Source organism: Perognathus longimembris, chromosome 11, assembly GCF_023159225.1.
Source record: "Perognathus longimembris pacificus isolate PPM17 chromosome 11, ASM2315922v1, whole genome shotgun sequence".
Taxonomy (NCBI): domain Eukaryota; kingdom Metazoa; phylum Chordata; class Mammalia; order Rodentia; family Heteromyidae; genus Perognathus; species Perognathus longimembris.
Genome location: NC_063171.1, coordinates 32,645,757 through 32,666,831, shown reverse-complemented (window position 1 = coordinate 32,666,831; position 21,075 = coordinate 32,645,757). Strand labels below are relative to the sequence as shown.

Below are 21,075 nucleotides of genomic sequence, written 5' to 3'. Positions count from 1 at the left end.
CTAAACCTGGCCTCTTTCTAGCATCTGGTCAATCTGCTCTGGGATATACTGGTGCTGTTTTCCTTTACGATTTGATAGTCTTCGGGGTGCTGTCTTATGAAGCCAGTTTTACTATAATTAATTTTCACTTCCTGGAGCAGCTCTGCCCAGGCAGTTTTCCATTTGTCCCTCAGGACTTTCTTCTTGTTTCATTTTTGAATCTTAACAGCTGGCATTTATCTTCATTAAGGAAAGTAGCATCTTGTTCTTCATGGAGCTCTGAAGTGATATGGCAGAGAAGGGAGCTGGAAGCAGCAGGCTGGCCCTTTTTAATTTTGTAACCGCTTAATGTGGTGATTGTTTAGCCTCTGCTGTGTGCTGACTGGTGTTTGAAGTTATTCTTTCTGCTAGAATTTAGATGAGTTACATTGCAGGCTTTCAAACCTTTCCAGAGGTAAGCAAGCTTGCTAACACCTAGAACACCCCATCCACCTCCTTAAGATTTCAGTGTTACTCCTTCAACATGGATAAACTGGTGTGAGCTTTAGGACCACTTTGTAGATACTTAAATGGTCCTGTGTGCATTAGAGAGGAAAGAAACCAATCCCCACCTCCTGTCCTTCTGTCAGGATACCCTAAAATACACCTCTAGGACTGAACTGGATTCACAAGTTGATATGGACATTCTCAGTAGCATACGGACATGAGGAAGACAGAACACATTCATGATTGTGAGCACAAACTCCTCCCTGTGTTCCTGTTCCCACTCTGGCACTTACTGCCTGGATGGACCTAATAGAGCTACTCAACCTCAGTTTCCTATGTGTAAGGGAGAATAATGTATCAAACACATAAAGTTGTTATAAAAATCAAATAAGTGAATAATATAGTTAGACTATGACCTGGCATTTGGAAGTGCTAGACAGACATTGACTGTTGTTATTTTAGAACCATAATCCCAAACCTTGTGTACCTGACAGACCCGTTCTTCAGGTAGCAAAAGTGAGGCACCCTTTCCCATACTTACCTGTTCCTTCCTTTCTAGCCATAGGGTATAGTTGCTATTAAGGATATTAATTAAGCAAATGAGCTTTTGCTTCAAATTTGGAAAAGCACCAGAATCCACATTCACTTCTGTCACAAAACAAGCATGAACCCCAGTCGTCATTCGCTGGTAATGGAATCTCCTGCAAGTATGGTTGCAGCAGCAGTGGAATATGTGAGTCCTTCTCGGCTCCTCTTCTCTCTCCTTCATAACTCCCAGTATTCAACAATAAAACCCTTTAATGCTACCAGTGGGCTTTCGAAGGTAAACCAGTAGTAAGAGGTATTACCAGAGAGAGGTATGAGAAGGTAGAGCATTTGGTGGAAAGAGATAAGGTGGCCACAAGGTGGCACAGGTGGCTCTGCATCCGGGTTCTTCTGCCCTCCCTCTCTTCCACCCTAAGGCCTTTAAAACTGTGTTCACACATTTTTACCTCTTTCTCCTTCCACAGTCCACAATCCATGGGACTTTTGTCTTTTTCTAGTCCTCTTACTTTCAACAAGTCTCGATTCTTATTCCTTCACTTCTCTCCCCATTGACCCTAACTGCTGATCCTGTATGTAACACTGCCTCTTCTGGAAAGTGAACTCTAATTTACTTGCTCAGGGTGATCTGCGTAAGGCACTGATTTAGTATTCTGCCATTACAGTTGGGGTCCAACGAGTCTGAGTAATAGAAGGTTTTTGGTTTAACTTATGCAACCTTCAATAGTATTTTCTGAGCACTGTCAGTCTGTGTATCAGACTGTATGATCTTACATGAAGGATATAGATTGGGGCATTAAAACTGGAAGAGGGGCTGGGAATATGGCCTAGTGGCAAGAGTGCTTGCCTCCTACACTTGAAGCTCTCAGTTTAATTCCCCAGCACCACATATATGGAAAACGGCCAGAAGGGGCGCTGTGGCTCAGGTGGCAGAGTGCTAGCCTTGAGCGGGAAGAAGCCAGGGATGGTGCTCAGGCCCTGAGTCCAAGGCCCAGAACTGGCCAAAAAAAAAACAAAACTGGAAGAGCTCTGTCTCACCAGATTTGGGCTACATAGTTATCACTGAAAGACAAGTGGCTTAGGCATTAGGATACCTGAATTCTAGTTCTGGTCTGCACCTGCCTTGTGCCTTTAAACCAGTTACTTGTTTTGACTAACATCTCCCTAGCTACAGAATCATTATAATATCTGCCTTACATGACTAAAATCATATGAAAATTATCTAACTCTCCTCATATTTAAAATGAAGACTAGACTTGATCTCTTTATCTCTTACAATGTAATATTCTAGATTTTATGTCTTGCTACCCTGATTATTCTATATTCTATGTCTTATTGTTAAAAATGAGTACAAAACTAGCAGCAAGAGAACAATAAAGCACCTCCTAATTCAAATAGAAAACTAAAAATAAATTAGAAAAATAGAACAGGATTGCTTTATAGTTCTGGGAGCATCTTTCACTTATTCTCTCCAAAACTTATAAAGAGACAAAAGAGTATCCTGTCCACTACCAACAGCCACATGAAGCCGGACACCAATGGCTCATGCCTATAATTCTAGCTACTCAAGAAGCTGAGATCTATTCAAACCCAGCCTAAGCACACAAATCTCAGAGACTCTTAGTGCCAATTAACCAGCAAAATAGCTAAAATTGGTAGTATGGTTCAAGTAGTACAACATCAGTTCTTAGTGAAAAAAGCTGAGCTAGAGAGCAAGGCCACAAGTTCATGCTCCAGTACACACACACACACACACACACACGTGCACACACGTCACACAAGCATCAAGAATAGCCCCAGCCTTCAACATGATCCTTTAGAATGGTAAGGCTCAGTCTTTTCCATAGCCGAGCTCTGGCAGAGGGTTGCATGGTGACGCTTCTTCCCTCAGGAACTTCTTCCTTTCTGTGCCCCCATTGCCTCTTCTCAGGGGCCCTTATTTGCTAATGCCAGTGCTCAGGATGCTGTAGATAGAAGCTAATGAGTAATGGCAGCTTTTCCTGCAAACCTTTTTGCCAGAGCCCAAAGCTCCAAAACTAGAAGAAAGTTTTCCTATCAGCTCTGGAAGTTGACTGCACTTGATTCCTTTCTTTTCCTAATAATCAACCTCAATAAAATCCTTTGTCTCAGAAACTTCCTGGATGGAACATGATCCTAAGATCAGTTTCAGAGATGTCTTGTAACAGCTTTGAAGGAGGAGAAACTTTCTTACCTACTAACCTTTTAGAATTGACTTGAAACAGTGAGATATAGTAAGAATACCTATGTCTCAGGTTTATGATCTCAGCATCCTGAAGCTCTTTCTCTCAGGGATGACACATGAGTTGACATTTTCAAGATTTAATATTAAGGAACATGAATTTACCCTATTAGGGGAGTGTTGTGGACTGACTTATGTATCTCCAAAATTCATATGTTGACATCCTAACCCATAGTACTTGGAATGACTATGTTTGGAGATGGAGCACTTTGAGTGAAATATCTTCTAGTATTGTGAGGGAATAATTTTCTGTCATTTAAGCCATTCAGTCTAGGTATGCTGGAAAAAATAATGGAAGGAACTACAGAAAAATGGATCCAAAAAAATGTGGTACCTATATACAATTGAATTTTACACAGCAATTAGAAAGGATAAAATAATGGCATTTGCAGGGAAATAGACAGAACTAGAAAAAATCATGTTGAGCGAGATAAGCCAAGATCAGAGAGACAAACGACACATGGTCTCCCTGATATGCAGGTATTAGATTTAAAATGCAATGATATATGACAAATTAATCAGGATTCAAGGTACCAATACACAGTGAGATGAAGAGGACAGTCTTGAGAGAAAAGCACCAAATATTAAGACCCAAGCACCTCTTCATGTGTACATAAAATAATATACTAAAAAGAACTAAAGAGATAAAGACTAAAAAGAACTCCAAAGATAAGGAAATAAAGGGCCTCTTCCTAATTGTCTTGTTGCTTTTACATGACTTTATATTCTTTTCCTCATATATGGTATATACACGTGCACATCTGAGGGAAGCTAGGAGGAGGGCACAGAATGAGTGAAAGCCAGTGGAAAGTACAGCGGAAGGGCCCATCAGCTACCTCGGATATTGATGAAAGAGAACTAAGCAACTCAAAGGCAGTGATGGGAGGAAGGAAATGAGAGAGGAAGAGGAAACAGATAATACTAAGCAAAAGTGAAGAAATGTGCGTATCACCCGATCTGGAAGAAATAGTTTCATTGTTAATGTTTGTAGAGCTCATAGGCTTTGTACATTGGAATGATGATATGCATCATTGTGAAGGTTAAAATGTGTACGGTGAAATTTATGTTGTTACTTAATCTCAATAAAGAAAAAAAACACTAATGGAGGTAAAATGATCAAGTCATGTTCCATATGTCTGCCCTTCCTAATGCCTCCATCCAGAGGCATCTGCTTGCTTATCTTTTTTTTTTTTTTTTTTTTTTTTTTGGCCAGTCCTGGGGCTTGGACTGAGGGCCTGAGCACCGTCCCTGGCTTCTTCTTGCTCAAGGCTAGCACTCTGCCACTTGAGCCACAGCGCCCCTTCCGGCCATTTTCTGTATATGTGGTGCTGGGGAATTGAACCCAGGGCCTCATGTATATGAGGCAAGCACTCTTGCCACTAGGCCATATCCCCAGCCCCTGCTTGCTTATCTTGTCATGCCAACCCGTTGGGGACACCTACTATGATTGGACCTTTGGCAAACTGAGGAGATGTTTTTGGACAGAGGCGGCACACTTAGTGCCAAAATGCTGGATGCTGGTGCCCAAGATCCTTACTTGCTATAGTCCATACTTAATTCAAACATGCATTAGATAATATTACCCAGTGAGTGTTTCTTAGCAATGTCATTTGAGCATAATCATTTTGTTTTTAACAACAAGCAGGATGTAAAGACACTTGCACATCCATGTTCATTGCTCCACTATTCACAATAGCCAAGTTATGGAAATAGCACAGATGTCCTAAATTAGTAGATCCAAAACGTGTGGTGCTTATTCATGATGGCATTTTATACAGACATTATAAAAACAATAATAATAATAATGTGTTATTTGTAGGTAAATAGATAGACCTAGAACAAATAGTGTTAAGAGGGGTAAGCCACACTCAAATAGACAAACAGTACATGTTTTCTCTCATATGCAGAAGCTAAATCTAAAATACAGTGGGATGATAAACTATACAGGACTAAGGCATTCACACACAGTGAGACCAAAAGAGGATACTCTTGGTAAGACGCAATGCCTATGCACAGCCAATCATATGAAATATTTATTGAAATGAACTCCAGAAAATGGAAACAAGGGGTTTTGTTTTTGTTGCTGTTTTTGTTTTCTTTTTGTCTTGATTGTTCATTTATCTGTCTTGGGGAGACTAGGGAGGGGGGAAGAAATGGAGAAATGGAGAAATGGGTAAACAAAGGCATCAGTGATATCCAGTAGACAATAGGTTGAAAATGAACTATACAACTTGTGGGTGGGGATAGGAGGGGAAAATGGGGAAAAGAGTGAGGCAAGAGGTGACATTGTCCATAAAGAAATGTACTCTTTGTGTGACTTAGGTAACTATAGCCCTCTGTATATTGCCTTCACAGTAACAATTCCAAACATTTTTAAAAGCAGGATGAAAAACTGAAAATGATGTTTATACTGGAGGAGAAATAGACATCAGTGGGATAATCTGGAGAGTTCAAAAATAGCTCAAGTACATATGGTGTTTTAGCTCATGTTAAAGGTGGCATTTTGAACAAAGAGGAAACACAGATCCAGTAACAAACTGTTGGGAAAATGGCCAGATGCCTTCTTCCCTCTCCAGCTCAGGGTCTCAAGCTGTAAACTATCAAAGATTTTGCATACATTAAGGAATTGAGAATAAAATTTCAATAACAAGGTATCTGTGAAGGTATGAAAAGATGTTTGGAAGACATGTACCTAGAGTCCAAATAGTAAAAACCCTAATATATGTGAATAAAAGTGGTCAAAAGGGCTGGGAATATGGCCTAGTGGTAAAGTGCTCGTCTCATACGCATGAAGCCCTGGGTTCAATTCCTCAGTACCACATATATAGAAAAAGCCAGAAGTGGTGCTGTGCTGTGGCTCAAGTGGCAGAGTGCTAGACTCGAGCAAAAGGAAGCCAGGGACAGTGCTCAAGCCCTGAGTTCAAGCCCCAGGACTGGCAAAAAAAAAAAAGTGGTCAAAAAAGTCTAAAACCACATATGTCATTTTAAAATATATCCACAACACAGATGACATCCGTGGGTTAATTTCTTTGTGTTAAAGAAGCTTATATTAAAAGGTGGAGGCAAGAAGATTATGAGTTCAAGGATAGCCTGAGCTATGTAGTGAGACTTTGTCTAAAAAAAGAAAAACAGATAAGGGCCTGAGAATATGGCCTAGTAGTAGAGTGCTTGCCTCATATACATGAAGCCCTGGGTTTGATTCCTCAGCACCACATATATAGAAAAAGCCAGAAGTGATGCTGTGGCTCAAGTGATAGCAAAAAGAAGCCAGGGACAGTGCTCAGGCCCTGAGTTCAAGCCCCAGGACTGGCAACAACAACAACAAAAAAAAAGACAAGCCAGACACCAGTGGCTCATGTCTGTAATCCTACCTATTCAGGAGGCTGAGATCTAAGGATCGTGGTTCAAAACCAGCCCAGGCAGGCAAATCCCATAAGTTTCTTATCTCCAATTAGCCACCAGGAAACTGGAAGTGGAGCTGTGGCTCAAAGTGGCAGAGTGCTAGCCTTGAGCAAAAGGGACAGTACTCAAGGCCTGAGTTCAAGACCCACAACTGATAAAAAGAGAGAAAGAGAGAGAACATACTCATTGCCTAACTGATGAAACTGTAACCCCACCTGTATATCATCTTTATAATAACAACAAAAAAATTTAAGTTCCACACTAATTTTTTTAATGGGACACACATACTAGGTAGCCAGCCATGCTTCAAATCATAGGATACAAATAATAGGGATACACTTTTCAGGAAAAGAGAACATCAAAGTGCATATCACTTTCAAGGGGTGAAAACTGGAGCAAGTGGAAGGGAGGTCAGGGCTATAAGAGGGTTGCTGTGCTACCCACCACTAAGGCCGTCCTTGGGGCTGGGATTCTTCTGAGTGAGATGAGAAACAAGTACCTGGCTTTGAGAAGAACTCTCTGCTACACATTTTAAAAGGACTTTTCTGGGCTGGGGATATGGCCTAGTAGCAAGAGTGCTTGCCTCGTATACATGAGGCCCTAGGTTCGATTCCCCAGCACCACATATACAGAAAATGGCCAGAAGTGGCGCTGTGGTTCAAGTGGCAGAGTGCTAGCCTTGAGCAAGAAGAAGCCAGGGACAGTGCTCAGGCCCTGAGTCCAAGCTGCAGGACTGGCCAAAAAAAAAAAAAAAAAAGGACTTTTCTGAATTTCTCTTGAGAATTACACTATAAGCAGTCAAGAATGGGCCCCAGGAGATCAATTAAGAGTCTTTTGCAATAATCCAATTATTTGGACTCAAGTGTTATTTGGGTGAAGGTAGTAAGAGATAACCAGATTCTAGATGCATTATGAAGGTGTTGTTGGTGAGATTTACTTTTTATTTAGGCTGAGAGACAAAAATGACTTCAGTATTGCTCTGATTAACTGGTAGAATAGAGTTATCATCCTTTTGGAAAACAGAAAAGCAAGTTTCCCGGGGAAAATGAGAAACTAACGGGGTATGTTGAGTTTAAGGTAACCATTTCAAGTTGGCCATGGCAGTTCATTCCTGTAACTTCAGGGGGCTGCAACAGGAGCATTACAGGCTAGATTGGACTACATGGTGAGACAATGTCCCAAAAAATAAATGTTTAACCCTGATGAGGAGAGCTTTGAGCATCTCTGTCTGGAGTTTAGGGGAGTATCCCCATCAACAATATATATTTAAGGATCATTAGCTCAATTAGATGACATTTGAGATCATGAGAAAGGATAAATCATCATCATGTGAGTATACAGACAACAAAAGGTATGAGTTCTCAGGTCCTGCATAGTAGAAGTTCATCAAAGGATTCTTTTTTTTTTTTTTTTTTTTTTTTTTTTGGCCAGTCCTGGGGCTTGGACTCAGGGCCTGAGCACTGTCCCTGGCTTCTTTTTGCTCAAGGCTAGCACTCTGCCACTTGAGCCACAACACCACTTCTGGCCCATTTTCTGTATATGTGGTGCTGGGGACTTGAACCCAGGGCCTCATGTATACAAGGCAAGCACTCTTGCCACTAGGCCATATCCCCAGCCCCTAACAAACACTTTTGATCAAGTTGAGGAAGTTCCTACTCTCTTTTAGATGATTTTTTTTTTTTTGCCAGTCCTGGGCTTTGAACTCAGGGCCTGAGCACTGTCCCTGGCTTCTTTTTGCTCAAGGCTAGCACTCTGCCACTTGAGCCATAGCGCCACTTCTGGCCATTTTCTGTATATGTGGTGCTGGGGAATCGAACTCAGGGCTTCATGTATACGAGGCAAGCACTCTTGCCACTAGGACATATTCCCAGCCCCAGAAGATTCATTTTCAACAGAGTATAAAGTTGGAATCTAAGATGTCCCCAAAAGCCTTGTATGTTGGGAAGTAATTGGATTCCAAGAGCTCTAGCCTAACCAATGAATCAGTCCATCAACGGATTCAGAATTGGATGACATTATTAAGAGGTAATGGAAAATTTTGAGGGTGGAGCATAGGTGAAGAAAGTTGGTCACTGGGAAGTGTGTCCTTGGGGACCAAATCCTTCCCAGGCCCTTCTCTGTGTCCCTCTGCCTTTTGTTCCCGATGAAGTGAACAGCTTTTCTCCACCACACACTTCTACCATAATGTTCTGCCTCCCAATGGCCCAGAGACATTGGAAGCCAGTGGCCATGGACTGAAACCTCTGAACTGATGCATCAAAATAAATCTTTCCTCTGTGTAAACTGTTTGTCTTAGATATTTGTCCCAGTTTAACATACAAAAGTAAGTCTGACATGCCATCTTAATGCAGAAAGTTTGAGAATTCCTTGATAGATTGAAAAATAAGTGGCATATAACACTACATATATGCATATAGTTTTGACATCAACCTGGGCTTTGTACTGGATGGATCCTGAGGCCCTGACACCTCCACTCACTCTATTTGTAAGGGAGGTATGCGACTGGTAGAAGAAAATAAGGCCCAAGACACGGAAACAGACAATCGTCATTATTACTATTGTTATTGGTTATCATATATTTTTAATCAGGGAGATAAAGGGGAGGTAACCAACAACAATTCATTTTGCACATGACTGAGGGGATTCCCAGGACCCAGAGCTTTCAGTGTTAACACTGGATTTTCAGAAAACAAGTTGGTTATTCCAACTTGGTGCCAGTCCTTTAGTCAAACTCTAAACTAGCTCTTTTCTTATCTGCAAAAATAAGAGTGATACCGTGTTGCTGTTAAGAAAAAGAAGGCAAGTATGAAAATGTATGTCTATAAACCCAGAACTCAAAGCAACTAAGGCAGGAGTATTGTAAGCTGAAGACCAGCCTATGTATCACAGTTCAAGCCAGTGGAGGCAGAGAAGTCCATGAGACTCTTGTCTCTAATCACTTAAAGAGCAACAAGAACAACAACAAAAAACTAAGTGGAATTGTGGCTCAAGTGGTAGAGCAGTAGCCTAGAGCAAAGAAACTCAGGGACCGAGTCCAGGCCCTGCATTCAAGTGCAGGAATGGAAAAAAAAAAAAAATGGGTCGCGCGAGTGGGGGTGGGGGAAATTTCCTAGTTCCATTATTTCCTATATAGTTATTATTTTTTTAAAAAGGACTATCTTCTAGGTTCATTTTGTGGGTTTTTTTTTCCCCCATACCTGGAATTAGCTATTCTCATTCAGGAATCCTTAGTTCCTTGATGCCAGGCCCCGTGGCTCACACCTGTAATCCTAGCTACTCAGGAGGCTAAGATCTGAGGATCGCTGTTTAAAGCTAGCCTGGGCATCAAATTCCATGAGACTCTTATCTCTAATTAACCACCAGAAACTAGAAGTGGTGCTGTGACTCAAGATGTAGTGCGCTAGGCCCAGAGTTCAAGCCCCACAACCAACCAAAAAAACAAAAGGATTTTGGAAGCAAAGACTGGGCACTAAACAGTCATGCTAATGGCTATTGGGATAATATTACTTCTAGGACTTCATTTGAAATAGACAAAAGTATGTGAGCACACATACACCTGAAAGACAGACAGAGAGACAGAAAGAGAGACAGAGAGTCAGAGTCAGAGAGAGAGAGAGAGAGAATCTTTGTTTCTGATCGATTGTGGGTCTTGAACTTGGCCTGAGTGCTATCCCTGAGCTCTTCAGCTCAAGGCTAGCACTCTACCACTTGAGCCACAGTGCCACATCTGGTTTTCTGGTGGCTAACTGGAGATAAGAGTCTCACAGACTTTCCTGCCCACTCCGGCTTTGAACTGTGATTCTCAGATCTCAGCCTCCTGAGTAGCTAGGATTACAGGCATGAGCCACTAGCACCAGGCAAGAAATCTGTTGTTTGTTTTTTTTTTATCAGCCTAGCTAAACAAATTGCACTCTTCCAGCCTGGACGAGTGGCTTTTTTAATCAGCTTTCTTTCCCATAACTCATCAGAAACTGCTCTTGTTAATGTTATTTCCTTTTCCAAATCATTCTTAACCCTCCATCAATATCCACAAATTGACTCTCCCTCATCCCTAGCCCTTTGTTTTTAATTACATTTTATTGACAAGGTGATATGCAAAGGTGGTACAGTTACATAATAAGGTAGTGAGTACATTTCTTGTCATATTTGTTACACCCTAATTTTTCTTTCCCTTCACCAGTTCAGGTAAGCATATATACAATATCTAGTATACCAAAATCATATAGGGTAACCACGTAGGGGGCTGGGAATATGGCCTAGTGGCAAGAGTGTTTGCCTCGTATACATGAAATGCTAGGTTCAATTCCTCAGCACCACATATATAGAAAACGGCCAGAAGTGGCGCTGTGGCTCAAGTGGCAGAGTGCTAGCCTTGAGCAAAAAGAAGCCAGGGACAGTGCTCAGGCCCTGAGTTCAAGGCCCAGGACTGGCCAAAAAAAAAAAAGAATAACCACGTAGGGTATGCCAAGGAAAATTCACTTAGAACATTAAATATAACGACAACAATAGAATCCTCCTGTGTCCTTCTCTTGGAGTTCTTTTCGCTTATCCCCATCTTATATAATCATGTGTACATAGCTGTTGAGCTATTGTGATCCTCTGATAGGTCTATCCTAGACCTTTTTATGTTTGTTTAATAGTTGTTTGGTTTTAGATACATAATGTAAAGTCGCTGACCCAAACATGTGGAAATACCATTTGAAAAGAAGTTTGTTATTTTGCAGACCTGGTCTCTACTGTTCCCCCCCTCCAACAATTATATATCAAGGAGACCATGAGCCTTTGTTCTCTGTGTTCTAGGCTTGTCTTGCTCAACATTATTTGTTCAAGCTCTGACCATTTCCCTGTGAATACCAATATTTTATCATTTCTAATTGCTATGTAGTATTCTATTGTGTACAGGTACCACATTATTTGGATCCATTCATCTGTAGTGGGGAATCTGGGTTGTTTCCATATTTTGGCTATTGTGAATTGTGCAGCGATAAACATGGATATGCAGATGTCTTTATGGTATCCTGAGACCTGTTGTTCAGTCATCCCTAGCCTTTATAACATCACACTTACCTGGTTGTCTTCCAATTTTCATTGACAAGTCCTCCTTTTCATTTGCAAGTTCCTCCTCTACCAACTTCATATGTTGAAAGGCCCAGTTGTATGCACCTTTGCCCTGAACTCATTTTGTTCTCATCACATGTGATTTCTAATTCCATTGCTATGTTCTTTATTTTCAAATACCTGTCTCAAACCCAAACCTAATAGCCAGACCCCTATATCTCACCCATGCCTCTATTCTCCTGAGAATTAAAAAGATGTCTTAAAATGAGAAGCACAGCTGGACACAGATGGCTTATCTCTGTAATCCTAGCTATTCAGAATGCTGAGATCTGAGGATCATGCCTCAAAGCAGGTAAATATCTAAGACTCTTATCTCCAATTAACTACCAAAAAAACAGAAATGGAGCCATCACGTAACAGAGTAAAGTGCTAGCCTTAAGCACAAATGCTCAGGGACATTGCCCATGCCCTGAGTTTGAGCCCAAGGACTGGCATCAAAAAGAGAGAGAGCCACATCACCACAGACTAGCTAGTCATTCATAAAATCCTTTCCAGTTTGGAAACTCAGCTAAGCATTTCCTAGTTTCCCATGCAGCTAGCTATAGTTTTACAGTAGGATAGAAGTACAAGTTACACTCTCATATGTGAAATGTAGGAAGATACAAACAATAAAATGAGTAACATGGGAGTATAAACCTAGTGTAGAGATGAACATGTTGGGGGATGAGAGCTGTTGGGAGCAGGGAAGGGTGAAAGGAGAGAGTGAAGGGGGTGAATATGACTAAGTTCTCTATAGAATAATGAAACCTGTCAAAAAGCATTTAGAAGCCCCATGTCAGTGGTTCATGCCTGTAATCCTAGCTACTCAGGAGGCTGAGATCTGAGGATCGTTATTCAAAGTCAGCCTGGGCAGGAAAGTCTGTGAGACTATCTCCAATAAACTACTCAAAAAAAAAAGTCAGAAGTGACTCAAGTAGTAGAATGCTAGCTAGCTAGAATGCTAGTGGTAGAAGTGGTCAAGTGGTAGAATGCTAGCCTTGAGGACAAAGAGGCTCAGGGACAGCTCCCAGGCCCTGACTTCAAGTCCCAAGACCTGCAAAAAAAATTAAAAACGTTAAAAACGGGCTGGGAATATGGCCTAGTGGCAAGAATGCTTGCCTTGTATACCTGAGGCCCTGGGTTCAATTCCCCAGCACCACATATACAGAAAATGGCCAGAAGTGGCACTGTGGCTCAAGTGGCAGAGTGGTAGCCTTGAGCAAAAAAGAAGCCAGAGACAGTGCTCAGGCCCTGAGTTCACGGCCTAGGACTGGCAAAAAAAAAAATTTAAAAACATTTAGAAGGGGAGGGGAATAAGAGTAATAAAGGATTGTGTGCATTATATGCATGTATGGAAATAGTGCAGTGAAGGCTTCATTATAATTAATATACATTAATGTGAAAAATAAAGAGGAGCACAAAGTACTTTGGATTCATGAGTAAACGATGTATCCACTGAAGACCTACATTAAACTGTTTTACAAGAAAGAAAAATTGATTTTGTTCAGCTGTTGCTATTATGAGGTTATCTGTTAGCCTACTCAGACTTCCATGATGTCCAAAACAGAACTTGAATTGTCTACTTAAATTCCTTCTCTCACAATCTTTTCTGTCTTGGTAACTGACACTTTTTCCCACTCTATAAAGCAAAACAGAAAACTTTATTCCTTGCACATGTGTGTGGCATGTATAGCCTAGACTAGCTTGGAACTCTTGATCCTTCTGCTTCTCCCTCCAGGTTCTGGGATTATAAATCTGTACCCCCACACTTAGCTTGATCCTCTTTTTTTCCTTACCCAACACATCTAGTCCATAAGCAGTGTCTGTTGGTTCTATCTCTGTATTATTCTAGTATAGCTAAAATAATGAACAAACCCAAAGTCACTGAGGAGTTTGTTTTGTTTTGTTTTGTTTTGCAGAACTGGGGTTGAGCCCAAAGCCTTGTGCTTGCTAGACAAGCTCACTCATCCTTGAGCCACATCCCCAGCTCAGTGAATTAGTTATAGTAAGCATTTATACCTTGCCAGGCAGTGAGTGTGCTAGACTTGGCAGATCTCAGCCATACTCAGCCATACTTGACTCCAGGCTGCAGATCAGGTTTTAGATCCATCAGCCTTGTGTCTTATTCTGGCACTTGGGCCAAAAGAGCAATGGTTCCTAAAACATGCTCCTTTTATAGTGGGTAACAGAAGCATAAGACATGACAACAATTTTCCATGCCTCTTAAAGCCTCAGGTTAACATTTCAGTCACTGCTATGGATATATTGTCTCTTTGTTTTGTTGGTCATGAGCTTTAAACTCAGAGCCCATGGGCTGTGCCTGAGCTCATTTTGCTCAAGGCTAGTGCTCTACCACTCTGAGTCATAGAGGCACTTCTGGTTTTCTGGTGGTTAATTGGAGATAACAGTCTCACAGACTTTCCTCCCGAGGCTGGCTTTGAACCACAATCCTCAGATCTCAGCCTCCTGAGTGGCTAGAATTATAGGCATGAGCCACCAGCACATGTCATGTTGAACAAACAAATTTACTACTTGGACAAATACCTTGTGGTAAGGTGTTCAAGTATTTCCATGTCATGTTACCCAAGGATATCACTAAGCTAATCCCTGAGTGAAAGGATTCTGGGATTCAGCAGTCAGAAATGGGTCCTTGAACCAGAATCTCACATCTTGCTATTCTGGTAGCCACTATCCATGAAGCCAAAGAAATTAATATGGCAAACCATTTTACACAGCTGTCCTTTGTAACATCTTTCCGTTAGCATGATTATATTGCTTTCTTTGCTTCTCACTTTACTATCTAAAGGATGTCCAAGACACTGATTATGCTGGTGACTGCTTTGCCCCTAGAGTAAAGCCACCTCCACAACAGTCCTGCCAGGTGAATGCACTGTGGACCTCTGTCGAAGTCCTTCCTCAGAAGTCAAGGTCTGCTCTGTATCCACAAGAGCACTCAGCAGGCCTTGGAGTGATCCTCCTACCTCTGCCTCCCAAGTACCAGAATTCCAGGCATAAGCCACTAGGCCAAGACAACAGAAATAAATTTCTGTTTATTCTACATTATTCAGTATAGGGTATTCTTTTATAGCAGAACAAACTGGATTAAGATATTCACACTCAGAACAAACTGGACTAAGATATTCACATCTTGTTGTTTTCATTGACAGGTTCTACCATTTAAAAGTAAGTTCTAGGGATTTTCTGCCTGACAGATCCCCGATGCGCCTGGCATCCTGAGTCCATTACTTAAACCTGCCTTTTACTTCCATGTAGGAGAACGAGAGGAGAAATGTATAATAGAAGACATTCCAAGTGACACATGAATAACAGGAACATTCAAGGTACAGCAATGGGACAGAGGAAGACAGGATTTCCTTGATTCTGCTCCTGGTTTGGGGATGTTTGTTACTATTACAACTTACAATGATGAGGTATTATTATCAAAGTTATATGGTGCACAAGGAACATTCTATTTCACGTCCCATTCACCTGGTGAACACATGATTTGCTTGGAATCTAATTCTACACAGCTTGTGTCCTTTGAAGGGAGTAAGCTGCGTATCCACTTAAATATTCGAGTTGGAGAACATGACCTTGATGCAGCAATTGCTCAGGCAAAGGACAAAGTTAATAAAGTTACCTTCAAGCTTGAACATCTAATTGAACAAATTGAGCAAATACTCAAAGAACAAAACTATCAAAGGGTCAGTCTGCCTGTTCAGCTTATTTTATTTCTTCCTGCCAAAGCCCCTGAAGTGAGGAAAGAATCAACTGCTGGTTCCTAGTCTCAAACCTAGAACTATGCGGCTATTCAGGGAATGGGGAGAGAGCAATCTTCTTTCTGTCTGCTGGGCCATGAATCACTCTAGGAAAGGGGGCTGTGGCTCATTTGCCTCTATTTTCTTCCATACGTACTTAGCAAATACACAGCAGTAGAGGGTGAGGGCTTATAGAATGATTAAGTATTGTCACTCATATTCCACTTATTTGTACAGATTCAAGTATGCTCATATTCTAGATCACATTTTTGTTCTTGTGACATCAAGTGTTTTCTGAGTCACTGTGCTCAGTGGTTGCTGGTCAGACATGGGCTCAAGTCTGCTCTATCACACACTAAGCCTCAGTTTATCTGAGAAATAAAGACAGCATGTATATATGTCTACCTGACCTAGGGAAGGGAAAGAAAAACAGGGTATAAGATATCACAAGAAATGTACACACTGCCCCACTATGTAACTGTATCCTTTTTGCACAACACCTTGTCAAATACTTTTGTTTAATTAATAAATAAATTACAAAAAAAGAAATAAAGACAGAAGATAATTAAGTAAAGCCAGTAGGTGCTTTGCACAGCACCTAAAAAAAGTGAGGACTCAAATGATGCAAGTCCATCACGTAGGGAAAGTTCACTTTGCCTGATAGACAGTAGTAAATAAAATGTATAAGTAGACTAAGTCCTTGACATTTTAAATCAGACTACAGTTTTACAAGTGGGTTTTTACTGTTTTATTCTTGGTTAAACAAAAATGTCTGAGTTAGATAATACTATTCTTTGGCATAAGATACTAATTGGATAACATTAAATACCTTGAACACATACAGCAAATGTACTAAGTGCCTTGAGAAACTAAACCCATCTTTTCTCTTCTGTATAGGCCCATAAGGAAAGTTTTCAAATGACCAGTGAGGATACAAATAACAATGTTTTATGGTGGGCTTTTATACAAATATCAGTCTTGATCTTGGTTGGAATTTTTCAAATGAAACACCTTAAAAACGTCTTCATAGCTAAGAAGCTTGTTTAATATATTTCTGAAAAAGGCAAATAATCTGCATAAATTGTTCTTGTAAATGAAGTATTTTGAATCACTGTGCTTTGAATTAATAAATCAAGATACATGCAAAAAAAAAAAAAGTAAGTTCTACCAGTAGAGTAGTGCAGGCAGTGGAAGCCTGCTGGTCACACAAAATATAAATTCTATTAGCACCTAGTATTCAATGCACATTTAATAAAGTTTATTAAATTAATGCTAAATGAGAGGATTCTGGAAAAAATCATTTGGAAGGTAAGGTACTCTAGATCTTGAAATAACATATTTCAGAGTTTGATGTCATCCTGTAGATATAGGTCATCATCACAGAAGAAGAGATCTGCTTTAGAACGTTAACATTGCAGTGGTTAATTATGTGGTGGTGAATTATGAAGAGGAAGACAGTCAAAAAGTTTCTGTAAGGGCTGGGGATATAGCCTAGTGGCAAGAGTGCCTGCCTCGGATACACGAGGCCCTAGGTTCGATTCCCCAGCACCACATATACAGAAAACGGCCAGAAGCGGCGCCGCTGTGGCTCAAGTGGCGGAGTGCTAGCCTTGAGCGGGAAGAAGCCAGGGACAGTGCTCAGGCCCTGAGTCCAAGGCCCAGGACTGGCCAAAAAAAAAAAGTTTCTGTAAGTGTCAGGTACAAAGTGGTTCTCACCTGTAATCATAGATACTCAAGATCTGAGGATCAAGGTTTGAAGCCAGCCAGAGCAGGAGCATCTGTGATACTCTTAACTCCATTTAAGCAATAAAAAAATCCAGAGATGGAGCTGTGGCTTGAGTGGCAGAGTGCTAGCCTTGTGCACAAAAGCTCATGGACAGCAACCAGGTCCTGAGTTCAAGCCCCAGGAATGGTGCGTGTGCACGTGTGTGTGCACATGTGTGTGCACACACGTGCACGCGCACACACACACACACACAAAGTTTCTGTAAATATCTAAGTCAGAGGAGACATAGGGCCTGATCTAGGGCAGAAGGCCTAAGAAGGGAATTATTTTAAGGTGCCATCAACACACATTGGTAATAATAGCAATAGACTCCCTCCAGCTCACAATAGCCAAGCAAAATTATTGCTAGGATGCCCACTTTGCACATAAAAACACTAAACAAGGTTCGGAGACAGTACGTAATTTCCCCCAGTCACACAGTAAAATAGAAAACTCTTTAACGATTCTACTATTGGATTGGCTGTTTCCCAAATCCAAGGAGTGAATGAAAGACAAGGAGTGATGACCAAGTAATTGTTACATGATTTCTTTAGGTAGTATCACTTGCTGACATTTCTAAACATTTGACTGCAAAGGGAATGGATGTAGTTGTGGAAAGTCTCTAGACAAAGCTTGTGTTTTCTGCATGAAACAGAAAGTGACTCTGGATAATTCTTGGAAGGTCATCAGAACTCAGAGTGGTGGGCTGGAGATACAGGCTTCTTAAACACCCAAAGAAGTCCATAGGCCAGGCAATAAAAACAAGCCATAGATTCATTTAACACAGTTACTAAGTGCCTACTCTATGCTAGACATGTAAGAGCACTAGAGATGCAACAGAAAATAGATGGTATCTCCACATCTGTGTAACTTCAATTTGAGTACAGGAGCCATATCATAAGCAAATCAGTTAATTAAATAAAAACCATATGGTAGAAAAGAATAAAGGGAACAAAGGGTACTATGAGAAGAGGGAGACTGCAGTCAGGACAGATTCACAAGAAATCCAGCTCTCCCACTGCTGCCACCATAGTAAATGAACCTTCCAAATGTCTCTGTGTTGCTATCCATTTTTTTCCAAAAGTAGAGTGAAAAATCAAAAGCTTTGCCAATTTGGCACATCTGAGTTTGGAGACAGGGAAAATTGGCTGCTCTATCCTTCAGTATCATAATAGGACTGAGATATGGCTCAAATGTTAGAGCATTTGCCTAGCAAGTGGAGGTTAAAGAGTTCAATTTCCATATTGAAATTAAAAATGAAACTTCAGTATTCCAGTTTTTACTACCTCTAAGAACACATTAAAAATGAGGGCAAAAAAAAATACAGTTTAAAAGTAAACCCAAACAGGGCTTGGATGTAGCTCAGTGGCAATACCCTTGCCAAGCAAGCGCAACATCCTGGGTTCAATCCCAATACCAAAAAAGAAAAGATAAAAAAGAAAGGTAAAAACAATGAGGGATTTTTCCTAGAAGAGAAGGGAAAATAGAATGTAGACAACCAAAATAGTCACAGGAATACAATCAATAAAAAGTCAGTGGGGGCTGGGAATGTGGCTTAATGGTAGAGAGCTTGCCTAACATGCCTGAAGCCCTGGGTTCGATTCCTCAGTACTACATAAACAGAAAAGGCCAGAAGTGATGCTGTGGCTCAAGTGGCAGAGTGCTAGCCTTGTACAAAAGAAACTCAGGGACAGTTCTCAGGCCCTGAGTTCAAGCCCCAGGACTGGCAAAAAGAAAGAAAAAGTCAATGAAGGAACTCATAGAGAAGAATACAAAGAAACATGAAGAACAGTGTTTTTAGAGGATCTTGAGCACATTTTATAGTCAGAGAGATGAAGAAGGCCCAGCAAAGGAGAATAGAAGGAAAAGAATTAGGAAGAAGCAATGTTTGAGGACGCAAGGACAGTGAGTGAGCAAAGCAAATGGTGAGACTGTGATTTACAAAGAGGTTTGGGAGCAGACGTCAGATTGTAAATAAGAAGGAATTAATGGTGAGTGAAGTAGGGACACAATAACTCTTGAGCCAAATCCACACCATAATTCATTTTATTATAATAAAATCTACAAATATATTAACCCAAGACAAAAGGGTTGCTTTTGTAGCACTGTATCGTTATGTCATTTGATTTCAATCAGGTGTCAGTGGCTCATGCCTATAATCCTTCATACTTAGAAGGCTGAGATGTGATGATAGCAGTTCAAAGCCAGCCCAGGCAGAAGACTCCCTGTGACTCTTAACTCCAATTAACAACTCAAAAACAGGAAGTGGCACTGTGGCTCAAGTGGTAGAGTGATAACCTTGAACAAAAGTGCTTAGGGACAGTGCCCAGGCCCTGGGTTCAAGGCCCACAACCAACAACAACAAAAACAAGTTCTTATTTCCATTAAAAATTGAAGGGAAACCATATCCATTATCCAGTGCCAGAGAAGAGTATGACTGTTCATGAATATATACATTGTGGTGGTGGTATTGGTGGTAGTAGTTGTATTGGGGATTGAACCCAGCACCTTATGCACACGCTAGGCAAGTGTTCTACCACTTGAGCTACTCCAGCCTTTCCTGCTTTTATTTTGATTTTGAGTTAGTGTCTCCATAATTTTCCCTGGCTGGACTCTAACCCTCAATCCTCCTACTTGTCCCTCTCGGGGACTGTAATTACGGGCATGCATCTCTAAGGCTACTGTGTGCATATTGGCAATATTTATCAAAAGACAAAGAAGTGGGGCTGGGGATATGGCCTAGTGGCGAGAGAGCTCGCCTCGTATACATGAGGCCCTGGGTTCGATTCCCCAGCACCACATATACAGAAAACGGCCAGAAGTGGCGCTGTGGCTCAAGTGGCAGAGTGCTAGCCTTGAGCAAAAAGGAAGCCAGGGACAGTGCTCAGGCCCTGAGTCCAAGGCCCAGGACTGGCCAAAAAATTAAAAAGACAAAGAAGTGGAAATGAACTATATAACTTGTGGGCAGAGATGGAGTCAGAGAAAGAAAGAAGAGAGAGAGAAAGAAAGAAAAAGAAAGAGAAATGTACTCATTACTTGATTTATGAAATGGTAATCCCAGGCCAAGCCCCAAGGACCCGGGGGAGGGGGAGGAAGCGGGGAAGGAGGAAAGAGGGGGAAGTTGCATGCCAGGTGCTGGTGGCTGATGTCTGTAATCCTAGCTACTCAGGAGGCTGAGATCTGAGGATTGCAGTTCAAAGCCAGCCTGGGCAGAAAAGTCTGTGAGACTCTTATCTCCAATCTGGAAGCAGTGCTGTGGCTCAAAGTGGTAGAGTGATCGCTTTGGGCAAAAAGAGCTCAGGGGGCTGGGAATGTGGCTTCGTGGTAAAATACTTGCCTAGCATGCATGAAACCCTGAGTTGGGTTCCTCAGTGCCACATAAACAGAAAAAGCCAGAGTGGTGCTGTGGCTCAAGTGGTAGAGTGCTAGCCTTGAGCTGAAGAGCTCAGGGGCAGTGCCCAGGCAGAGTTCAAGCCCCATGACTGACAAAAGAAAAAAAAAGGTGACTCTGGTGTCTTATTGGGTTCGGGCTCCAGGGTCGGTGGGTCCCCGAGGCCGCAGGGCCTGCTGCCCCGGAGGTGGTAGAGCGGCCGCGGATTGCGGCCCGCGGGCGTGAGCGAGCCAGGGTGCGGCGCGCCACGTGGGCCGGGCTCGGGGCGGGTTCTCGGCGGGACTAACAACTCTGATCAGTCAGGGAAACTCACCAGCCCTGACAGACCTAAACCATTGCACTGACGCGGTGCGGAGGCCAGGCGCGCCCCCTCGTGACCGCCAGCCTCGGGAAC

General features: G+C 41.7%; 1 pseudogene; it reads left to right on the top strand.

The window, feature by feature from the left end:
• The first annotated feature begins 13,213 nt into the window (after positions 1-13,213).
• On the top strand, positions 13,214-16,572 carry LOC125360151 (annotated as a pseudogene).
• Positions 16,573-21,075: the final 4,503 nt, after the last annotated feature.